This window comes from Lolium perenne, chromosome 5 (genome assembly GCF_019359855.2).
Source record: "Lolium perenne isolate Kyuss_39 chromosome 5, Kyuss_2.0, whole genome shotgun sequence".
Classification (NCBI taxonomy): Eukaryota; Viridiplantae; Streptophyta; class Magnoliopsida; order Poales; family Poaceae; genus Lolium; species Lolium perenne.
In genome coordinates this window covers 51,190,090-51,198,274 of record NC_067248.2, presented here as the reverse complement: position 1 = coordinate 51,198,274, position 8,185 = coordinate 51,190,090, and the positions used below count along the sequence as shown (strand labels likewise).

The 8,185-nt window shown below is 46.9% G+C and overlaps 1 long non-coding RNA gene across 1 annotated transcript; it reads left to right on the top strand.

Annotated features, from left to right (window-relative positions):
- Positions 1–3,896: 3,896 nt before the first annotated feature.
- LOC139831003 (uncharacterized) lies at positions 3,897–5,929 on the top strand. Its single transcript, XR_011744797.1, has 2 exons — positions 3,897–4,480; positions 5,718–5,929. It is a non-coding gene; the product is annotated as an uncharacterized lncRNA (long non-coding RNA).
- Positions 5,930–8,185: the final 2,256 nt, after the last annotated feature.

The following is an 8,185-nucleotide window of genomic DNA, read 5'->3' as shown; positions in this document are numbered from 1 at the left end:
AATGTGCTGAACATGAATATGCCATTCATATGTTTGTTTGCATCTCGCATCATGTCGCGCGTTGATAGTTATGCATGTTCACCTCACATATATGCGGAGTATTTTGGATTTCCAAGTATGGTTTTCCCCGCTCCGTTTAATATTGAAGTAGCTCACCCCTGCCATGTTATGCCATGCTAATCCACACTTAAATTTGTCGGTATAAAATGCAACTCCAACTCTAATTTGTTTGTCCGGGGTTCCGACCCCGCTTAAATTGGATAAGTGCATCGCATCATATCTGCCATGCCATGCATGCATATCTTGATCATGCCGATTCTTCTTCCGTAGTAATAAGATTGCATACGTTGTGTGTTCCAACATTTGCTTCTTCCCGGATAGGATCAAGAAGTGGTGATGTGAGTTACGACGAGTTCTCCGACAAGTTCTTCTGCAGCTTTTCACAGGCGAGTCCACCCCTTCACCTATTTTACATTTACATGCTCTTTTGATCTATTGCTATCCCTATGTTGCGATTCTGTTGTGTCACGTATCCTATTCCACCTGTTACCCTATATGATCCGAGATACACCTCCTTGCCCTACCTGATGTTTGTTGTTTGCCAGCTTTGCGAGTCGTAGGTGAGTTTAGGGTCTTGTTGATATCTCGAGATGTTCGGGATATCTTGTTGGGAGGTTATCACATGCTATATCTTTTGTTGGAGATAATCACACTTTACTTTATTGTTAACAACTAAAATTGTAAGCAGAGGCATCTGTGAGCCCCTTTGTGAAAGCATCGGAACTTTGACTCACTAATGTCTCCTAGGACCCGAGTTCTTGTTATCTGTTCCGAGATTGAGCGCTCTACCCATGCGTGGGGACGATTATCGGGACCCCCCCTCACCCTTTACCTTTTCTCAAGTCAGTTGAAAAGGGGGCCACAACCTTGGTTTTATTTGCCTATGCCATGTATGCCATGCTTTACTTACTGTTGCCTTCGGGTGTTTACTTCCTGTTGCCTTCGGGTGTTTATATTCTGTACTGTACCCCGCGGAACGTTTAGCGAAGCGTGTGGTTTGCACGCCTAGCCGTTAACGCAAACCCTGAGTCCGCTTCGGAGTACGGCCGGACTTCGTTACGGGTAGCTTAGTCGGGTGGCCCCCCTAGACTTTCTTGCTGAACTGGGAACAGTCTTGTTGTGAGACATCCACCTGTCGTAAGTGGGTCGAGCATGCGTATGGTTACATTTGGGCAACCCCTGCAGGGTGTACATCTTATCGATAAGCCGTGTCCGCGGTTATGGACGACTTGGAATTGTATAGCTCGATCATAGAACAACTTACACCTTATTTTCTGTTGTTAATAATTTGCTAATAAAACTCTTTCAAAAGTGTGTGTGCCTTTGCAACACCTCTTGGCGAAGGGGGATCGCATCGGCTGGGTTATGTTTGCAGAGTATAGAACTGTTACCTTGTGCGCTCTCTTATCTTCTCTGAGTAGACGGATGTTGTAGCGTGTCTCTATTGGATAGTAGCTTTGCTGCCGCTAAACTCCACATATAGCCGGGTGAAGTTTATACCGCCCACCAGCGAGCATAGCTGGTCTTGTCTCGCAAGTACGTGCCAATGGTACTTACCCTCGCCTTTCTTTTCTTTTTGTCTCCTCCCCGTTTTGTCGGCAACCGATGGCCCGACTTTGACAGGTACGAGATGACGACGTTAGCAAGGTTACCCTTCCGGCTTGGCCTAGGCAGGGTTATGGACGCCACTGGTTACCTTCAGGACTCTTAGTCCAATTTGTATCTTGTCCGTACTCGGACGTATTTGATCTTCTGTATGATTCGGATCTTCGTATTGTATATTTGTATCTTGACTCGTTGGAGTCATTGTTGTAATATATGTTTCTTGTGGGCTCTATTGTAATCCTGTTGTAATGTTACCGCTCGTGTTAATTCCTCTGGCATCACGTGTGTGATTCTTCGCGCACGTCGTGTCGGAGGGCGTCTCTGAATCGATATCATGCGGATTTCGGCGGGTTCGCTGGAATCCTCATGGTACCGGTCTCGGGGCGTCACAAGTTGGTATCAGAGCCTCAGGTTGACGGTACCCCACTAGTCCAGCCTGTAGGATAACCTTGCCAACGGACATTGTCGAGTGTCAAAACCTATTTTCTGAAACTTCGTTGGATAGTTCTGATTAGCTCTGATTTTTCTCCTTACCTAAATTCTTTCTCCTCTTACCTATGCGAGTTTTGAGTCTTCTCTCTTATCTGAGTTTTTCGAGTATTAGGTTCCGACGTGGGTTGGACGATCTTTGCCCCTCACCTATTAGGTCCGATCTTCGGAGGATCCGATGGATGCGCATCATCAACAGCGGAACACCGACTTCTTGTTAGTGGTGTCGCTGATCCACGTGGAGCAAGAACTCTTGTTAGTGGTGTCGAGGAGATCGACACGTCACCTGAAGATCCGATAGTTCACCTCTCTCCCTCGTACCTTGAGGCGGGATCTCGGGGCGCGATCCCTTGTTAGTGGTGTCGATTGTAACGGCCCCGGGTAGAACCCCTATTAGATTTTGTTTGTTCTTTTTCTTTTATGCATCATCATGGCATATGCATCACATCATCCATGTTTTATCAAATAAAACTATTTTATAAAACCCTTCCTTGTCTTCCTTTAAATAAAACCTAAGTCTCTCTCTCATAATTCTTATTTTATAATTAAGCCTTTCCAACAAATAAATTTTAAATATAAATGTGCTTTGATTTGCTTACAAATAAATTAACTATTTAAGAACCTAGATTTGAATCTCACTCCCATCTCTGGTTCAAATTCAAACTTAAAAGGATTTGGAATTCAAATGGTTTAAACAAAAACAGAAAAAGAGAAAAAGAAAACCCTAACCCCTCTACCAGGCCACATCTCTCCCCCTGGCTTTTCCTTCCCCACCCCGGCGGCCCAGCCCGACCCCTTCTCTCTCTGTTCTCTTCCTTCCTCTCCCTGGCTTGCGGCCCATCTCTCAGCCCAGCTCGATCCGGCCAGCCTCCAGCCGTACCCCTTCGCCCCTTCTTTTTCCTTTGTCGCCATCTCGAGAGAGGAGCACGCGAGCGGCGTGAGCCCCTCTGATCCTTCACCAACGCCGCGCCCAGCTCCACCTGCCCCACAGCACTGCCACTTCTTCGCTGGCGCCCCACCATCTCCGGCATCCCCTCGACAAGCCACCGCCACCAAAAGCTCCGCCTTGTTCTCCTCTGCAACCTCGCCGAAGGAATCGAAAAGGGGCTCCGTAAATCGAGCGCAAAATCGCCGTTCCCCTCTCCGTCCCTGGCGGCGTTTTTCCCCGATTCCGGTGACCACCATCCACCTCCGGCCACACTGACTCCTCCTTTGTCTCCCTGGTAACCTCGCGCGCCTTCTGGACATCCTCCCCTCCTCCTTTGCTTCCTGGTTCGTCCTCCCCTTGCTGATGCCGAGCTCCTCCGTCGCAGGTGATCCCCGCCGGCTGCTCTCCGGCGACCCCCTGTGCTCGCCGCCGCCATCTTCTGGTCCGCGCCGGCGAAGCGCACCCAACGCCCTCACGCGCGCATCCGGGGGCCCTCTGCAACGCCCGCGCCGCGCGACGCCGAGCCGCAGTCACCGCGTCTCCCTTCGCCGCGCACGGCATCTCCGCGTCGAGCACCTTTCATGTGTGCCTGGATGGTTCGCCAGCCTGGCCGCCACGTCCGCTTCTTTGGTCCCACCCGTCAGCGACCCGGGCTAGCCACCCGCTCGGTGAGAAATATCCACCAGATCTGGATCTGGATGCTTTTGCATCCAGGCCCTCCTTTTCTTCTGCAAACAACCCGCAACCCCTGCCTGTGTCTGTTTTTGAGAAAACCCCCTGCATGTATGTAAAGTAACCCGGGGTCCTTCCCCCTTTCGAAAATTATATCTGTGCCCTTTTCTATTTAAAATAAAATCTGTTTTCTATATTTAAATACTAAAAACTAATCTGCTAATAACTTTTAAATGGTAATTCAAAATTAAAAGTGTTCTATATGAAAATTGATCAGAAAAATGTGCTGAACATGAATATGCCATTCATATGTTTGTTTGCATCTCGCATCATGTCGCGCGTTGATAGTTATGCATGTTCACCTCACATATATGCGGAGTATTTTGGATTTCCAAGTATGGTTTTCCCCGCTCCGTTTAATATTGAAGTAGCTCACCCCTGCCATGTTATGCCATGCTAATCCACACTTAAATTTGTCGGTATAAAATGCAACTCCAACTCTAATTTGTTTGTCCGGGGTTCCGACCCCGCTTAAATTGGATAAGTGCATCGCATCATATCTGCCATGCCATGCATGCATATCTTGATCATGCCGATTCTTCTTTCGTAGTAGTAAGATTGCATACGTTGTGTGTTCCAACATTTGCTTCTTCCCGGATAGGATCACGAAGTGGTGATGTGAGTTACGACGAGTTCTCCGACAAGTTCTTCTGCAGCTTTTCACAGGCGAGTCCACCCCTTCACCTATTTTACATTTACATGCTCTTTTGATCTATTGCTATCCCTATGTTGCGATTTTGTTGTGTCACGTGTCCTATTCCACCTGTTACCCTATATGATCTGAGATACACCTCCTTGCCCTACCTGATGTTTGTTGTTTGCCAGCTTTGCGAGTCGTAGGCGAGTTTAGGGTCTTGTTGATATCTCGAGATGTTCGGGATATCTTGTTGGGAGGTTATCACATGCTATATCTTTTGTTGGAGATAATCACACTTTACTTTATTGTTAACAACTAAAATTGTAAGCAGAGGCATCTGTGAGCCCCTTTGTGAAAGCATCGGAACTTTGACTCGTTAATGTCCCCTAGGACCCGAGTTCTTGTTATCTGTTCCGAGATTGAGCGCTCTACCCATGCGTGGGGACGATTATCGGGACCCCCCCTCACCCTTTACCTTTTCTCAAGTCAGTTGAAAAGGGGGCCACAACCTTGGTTTTATTTGCCTATGCCATGTATGCCATGCTTTACTTACTGTTGCCTTCGGGTGTTTACTTCCTGTTGCCTTCGGGTGTTTATATTCTGTATTGTACCCCGCGGAACGTTTAGCGAAGCGTGTGGTTTGCACGCCTAGCCGTTAACGCAAACCCTGAGTCCGCTTCGGAGTACGGCCGGACTTCATTACGGGTAGCTTAGTCGGGTGGCCCCCCTAGACTTTCTTGCTGAACTGGGAACAGTCTTGTTGTGAGACATCCACCTGTCGTAAGTGGGTCGAGCATGCGTATGGTTACATTTGGGCAACCCCTGCAGGGTGTACATCTTATCGATAAGCCGTGTCCGCGGTTATGGACGACTTGGAATTGTATAGCTCGATCATAGAACAACTTACACCTTATTTCCTGTTGTTAATAATTTGCTAATAAAACTCTTTCAAAAGGGTGTGTGCCTTTGCAACATCTCTTGGCGAAGGGGGATCGCATCGGCTGGGTTATGTTTGCAGAGTATAGAACTGTTACCTTGTGCGCTCTCTTATCTTCTCTGAGTAGACGGATGTTGTAGCGTGTCTCTATTGGATAGTAGCTTTGCTGCCGCTAAACTCCACATATAGCCGGGTGAAGTTTATACCGCCCACCAGCGAGCATAGCTGGTCTTGTCTCGCAAGTACGTGCCAATGGTACTTACCCTCGCCTTTCTTTTCTTTTTGTCTCCTCCCCCTTTTGTCGGCAACCGATGGCCCGACTTTGACAGGTACGAGATGACGACGTTAGCAAGGTTACCCTTCCGGCTTGGCCTGGGCAGGGTTATGGACGCCACTGGTTACCTTCAGGACTCTTAGTCCAATTTGTATCTTGTCCGTACTCGGACGTATTTGATCTTCTGTATGATTCGGATCTTCGTATTGTATATTTGTATCTTGACTCGTTGGAGTCGTTGTTGTAATATATGTTTCTTGTGGGCTCTATTGTAATCCTATTGTAATGTTACCGCTCGTGTTAATTCCTCTGGCATCACGTGTGTGATTCTTCGTGCACGTCGTGTCGGAGGGCGTCTCTGAATCGATATCATGCGGATTTCGGCGGGTTCGCTGGAATCCTCATGGTACCGGTCTCGGGGCGTCACATTACGTAACCTATCAGGTACCAGTTTGACACGGAACCTGCCTCCCCGTTCTTATCCTCCTACATAGTTTTCCTTTTTTTGAATGGACCCAATGATGGTAGGAAATATGTTGTTTGGTTTTCCTTTCTTTTTAAACGAACCCATGTCTGCATAATCTGGAGTTTTATCTTTGCACGCTATCATCAGATTTTTTTTTTAACAAGTAGACCTTTGGTACCGGTTCGTGTTACGAACCGGTACTAAATGCTATTTCGTTTAATTTTTTTATCCATTTTTTTCTAATTATTTTTCACTCCCTCTTTTTTTTCCAGAATTTCTAATATTTCCATTAGTCTCTAACTACACTTAATCTCTAGTCAAATTACTTACCCGTGGTCAAACTTCCCGGTCGGTCACCCATCCTCACACTACTCCAACACTAGCACGCTTAACTTCCGAGTTCGTTTCCGTCCCACTTCCAAGTGCTTCGCGCGCATGTTGTTGATAGTAGTATCATATCAATCCTATTAACATGTTGGTCGATGTCACACTTCTTTATTATTTGTATTGCAAATAATTCTTTTAATAAACAAAAGTAATGATGTAATAATAATGTTGAATAAATAAATAAAATTAAATTTTTTAATTTATATTATTTTTAAGGGATTTCTATTTTCGTGCCCCTGGCTCCTTAGTTGTGTTCAGTTTTCCCCACCCACTTAGTTTTTCCTCAGTTTTCCCCAAGACCTTGTCTGAAACCCGCAGAAGGAGCTCGGACGGAAGGAATCCCGTTTAGTTGACGTTGGTTGGTGCTAGCAAGTGGGGCCACTGTTGGTGCCCCGCAGTGGACACGTCTTCACTTATCCAGATCATCGTGGGACTCACAACTTGTCCACGTTAGTGCGTGATACGTCTCCGACGTATCGATAATTTCTTATGCTCCATGCCACATTATTGATGTTATCTACATGTTTTATGCACACTTTATGTCATATTCGTGCATTTTCTGGAACTAACCTATTAACAAGATGCCGAAGTGCCCGATTCTTGTTTTCTGCTGTTTTTGGTTTCAGAAATCCTAGTAACGAAATATTCTCGGAATTGGACGAAATCAACGCCCAGGGTCCTATTTTGCCACGAAGCTTGCAGAAGACCGAAGAGGAGACGAAGTGGGGCCACGAGGTGGCCAAACCCTAGGGCGGCGCGGCCTGGCCCTTGGCCGCGCCGACCTGTGGTGTGGGGCCCTCGTGTGGCCCCCTGACCTGCCCTTCCGCCTACTTAAAGCCTCCGTCGCGAAACCCCCAGTACCGAGAGCCACGATACGGAAAACCTCCACCGAGACGCCGCCGCCGCCAATCCCATCTCGGGATTCGGAGATCGCCTCCGGCACCACTGCCGGAGAGGGGATTCATCTCCCGGAGGACTCTACGCCGCCATGGTCGCCTCCGGAGTGATGTGTGAGTAGTCTACCCCTGGACTATGGGTCCATAGCAGTAGCTAGATGGTTGTCTTCTCCCCATTGTGCTTAATTGTCGGATCTTGTGAGCTGCCTAACATGATCAAGATCATCTATCTGTAATTCTATATGTTGCGTTTGTTGGGATCCGATGAATAGAGAATACTTGTTATGTTGATTATCAAAGTTATGTCTACGTGTTGTTTATGATCTTGCATGCTCTCCGTTACTAGTAGATGCTCTGGCCAAGTAGATGCTTGTAACTCCAAGAGGGAGTATTTATGCTCGATAGTGGGTTCATGTCTCCGTGAATCTGGGGAAGTGACAGAAATCTCTAAGATTATGGATGTGCTGTTGCCACTAGGGATAAAACATTGGTGCTATGTTCAAGGATGTAGTCACTGATTACATTACGCGCAATACTTAATGCAATTGTCTGTTGTTAGCAACTTAATACGGAGGGTTCGGATGATAACCTGAAGGTGGACTTTTTAGGCATAGATGCATGCTGGATAGCGGTCTATGTACTTTGTCGTAATGCCCAATTAAATCTCACAATACTCATCATAATATGTATGTGCATGGTCATGCCCTCTTTATTTGTCAATTGCCCAACTGTAATTTGTTCACCCAACATGCTGTTTATCTTATGGGAGAGACA